Source organism: Tupaia chinensis, unplaced genomic scaffold (genome assembly GCF_000334495.1).
Source record: "Tupaia chinensis unplaced genomic scaffold, TupChi_1.0 Scaffold000014_1, whole genome shotgun sequence".
Taxonomy (NCBI): domain Eukaryota; kingdom Metazoa; phylum Chordata; class Mammalia; order Scandentia; family Tupaiidae; genus Tupaia; species Tupaia belangeri.
In genome coordinates this window covers 1652395-1655622 of record NW_006159444.1, presented here as the reverse complement: position 1 = coordinate 1655622, position 3228 = coordinate 1652395, and the positions used below count along the sequence as shown (strand labels likewise).

Genomic DNA, 3228 nt, shown 5'->3' with positions numbered 1-3228 from the left:
TTTTTTAATATCTTTCTGGTTGTTTATTTTGCCAAATAATTTTTATCTTTTATTAGAAAAGTTTTAATAAACTTTCCAACTGTCTGCCTAGGGCATAAAAGTTATCTACAAACTTAGAATGATGCACAAAAATAAGCTGATAGGCCAGCATGAACAGGCAGTCAGGTCATCTCTGTACTTTCCACCTGAATCACTGGGCCAACCGACTGGCAGACAGGGCACCCCCAGCTCCTGGCAACCTGGATTCAGACGCTGTCATTATTGAACACCCAGCTTTGCTGGCGGGGTGGCTCCCATATTTGCAATTGTGGTCCAGAGGGTGTCTATGCTGAATACAGAAGTTGCCACGACACTGGCACAAGCCACCTGCAGCATCTCTTTCTTCTTGCGTCCCTCTTTTGAGCATCAGTATGTAAAAATCTTCTACTTATTCTTCCCAGGATGGTAGTTACAATCTCTGTCAATGTGCTCACCAATGACCACATCTGGTATCTCTCCCTTTTTTATTGGGATGGGGGTGTTACAAAGTGGGCTTACTGGGACCTGAACATCCTTCTTAAATGCAGAGGGACACTTATGTGCAGCATATGTAAAATGATCTTTACAGAAATCTTGTTTACATGCATCACATTTTAGTGGAAGAAAATCTAGCTGCTTGCAAGTTTTTTCTGAATAATGCTTCCCCAAATCAGGAAACTCCATTATGAAAACGGTGTCAGAAACACAGATGGCAGTTAAATTTCACCTGGCTCTTGGCGAGGGCCCAGGCTGCTCCACCGAACAGTAGAAGGTGGTGAAGACGAAGAGCGATGCGTTCTTCTCCAGCCCTGGGGGGTGTGGAAGGTGAGGCAAAAACGAAGGGCAACACCGATACCCGTGTGGCTTCAAACGCACATCCATGCCCACGAGAGAAGCTGGCATCACGTTTCCTCCTACTCTCAGCCATTTATCCCAGTAACTACACCTTATTAGTAGGGTATTAGCTTTGATCTAATATGAATTGATATGAATGTCAAGGGTCTGAGAATTGGAGAGTGTTGGAAATTTCAGAGTTGAACTTGAATTGCTGAGAAAGAAATTGAACAAAGGTCAGTGCCTTAGTGGAAGCTGTGAAGGTGGGAATATGAAGAGCTGGGCAGATATAGAATACACACAAAACAAGGTAGCTGGGTAGAATACAAGTAGAACAAAAGTAGCCACAAAGTAGCCATGTGGAACACATGTATTCTAGCCAGCTAGAATACAAGTGAAACAAAGTAGCCATGGAATGTATGTAGAATAGGTAGCCTCAGGGAATATGTGTAGAACAGAATAGCCATGTAGAATATATAAAAAGTAGCCACATAGAATGTATGTGGAACAAAGTAGCCAAACGGAATACTATTAATAGTAGAACAAAGTAGCCATACTCCACTGAAGTAAGCTTGATAAAATGATGGCACTGCTGAGTCTTAATAAAGCAAATTGTAAGGAGAATTTAGAGACAATCAACAGGATTTCTCTGCAAATCTTCCCCTACAGGTGAAAGAACTCAATCAGCAACGGTGGCCAGCAAGGGTGGGTGGTGGTTCTCAAACTTGAGATTGTATGTAGACCCCTTTGAGAGCCCATTAAAATGTGGATTCCTGGAACTCACTCTCAGAGGTCTGGGGTAGAGCTCAGGAATCTGCTTTTATCAAACACACCAGGTATGACTGGTGGCTCTTTGATTGTATTTTGAGAAATTGATACAAAGGAGGCAAGACTTGTGGCTTTAGGACACTCAACTTGGAGAGGAGGCATGGGGACCTTGAACCCTGGCCTCTTTCTTTATGTCTTTCCCTTGTATGCTGCCTATCTGCTGTGGCTCATGCAGGGTCATGAAGGTCTAACCAGGCTGACTAATTGGCCAGAGTTGGGTAAGTGACTTGTCGATCTTCTACACGTAAAAGCAGCACAGTTTTCCTTCTTCAGGCTGATCCATGATTTGTGGTTTGACAGGGACTATTTTTAAAGAGAAACATTTGATCTCTAAAGGAAGGGTTTGTTAAATATATTATAAGCATATTGATAGTGAAAATTATTAGGAAAAGTTCAACCTACTTAGACACATCTATTTTGTAATAACTTAGAAAGCATTTCTATCTCTTCAACATAGTTTCCGAAGGGAAGTTTCATAGAGGAAAGTTTAGGGGAACCAACAGGCAGTGCTTTGCTTAGTTCTATTTCAGGTTTCCATGTAATTGGAATTTTAAAATTGCCTATCTTTAAAAATTTAAAGATGTCACCAAGTCAGACTGTCATAAGTTCCACCCTGGCCGTTAGTCTGAATGTGAGGAGACTGAGCCCAGAAGGATGGTTGGCATTGCTGGAATCTTGCTATGTACGGAAAGGAGACTGTCACTGCAGTGTGGCATAGTCTGCAAAGCTGTCTGTCACTGAAGCCAAATTTTGAAGGCTTGATAAATCTCTTTAGTTAGAAAATTCCCTAGAACTGGGAGGATGTGGAGTTGGCAGCCAAGACTTGGAATTGTCAGCAAATGAATGAACAGGTCGTTTGGAGTGAATGGACGCATCCATCTGTTCTTGCCAACAGTAAATAACACCTCGTACAATGTTCTCATTATCTAAAGGAAAACCTTTGGATATTTATAGAGTGCATTGACAATTTTTCAATAATTAAAAATGTTAAAGTACATAAATAGGGCCAGCCGGTGGTGTGGTGGTGAAGGCAGCTAGACCTCACATGGCTGACTGTGTGGTTTGAGTTCTGGACCTGGTGGCTTGAAATGCATGCCAGGCATGTGTGTATGTGTGTGTGTGTGTGCCCAAAATCCCGAGAGGAGAATGGAGGGGAAGGGATTGCAGTGTGGCCACCCTGGTGGGGAGGTGATTTTTCACTTTCTTTCTCTGGCAAGTGAGCTCAGCTTATAGAAAAACTACAAAGAGCCCAGAAGGATGGTTGGCATTGCTGGAATCTTGCTATGTACGGAAAGGAGACTGTCACTGCAGTGTGGCATAGTCTGCAAAGCTGTCTGTCACTGAAGCCAAATTTTGAAGGCTTGATAAATCTCTTTAGTTAGAAAATTCCCTAGAACTGGGAGGATGTGGAGTTGGCAGCCAAGACTTGGAATTGTCAGCAAATGAATGAACAGGTCGTTTGGAGTGAATGGACGCATCCATCTGTTCTTGCCAACAGTAAATAACACCTCGTACAATGTTCTCATTATCTAAAGGAAAACCTTTGGA

At 42.5% G+C, this 3228-nt stretch overlaps 1 pseudogene; it reads right to left on the bottom strand.

The window, feature by feature from the left end:
- LOC102480458 (AN1-type zinc finger protein 2A pseudogene) overlaps positions 1 to 751 on the bottom strand; it is a 1790-nt pseudogene extending 1039 nt beyond the window's left edge.
- Between the last annotated feature and the right edge of the window lie 2477 nt (positions 752 to 3228).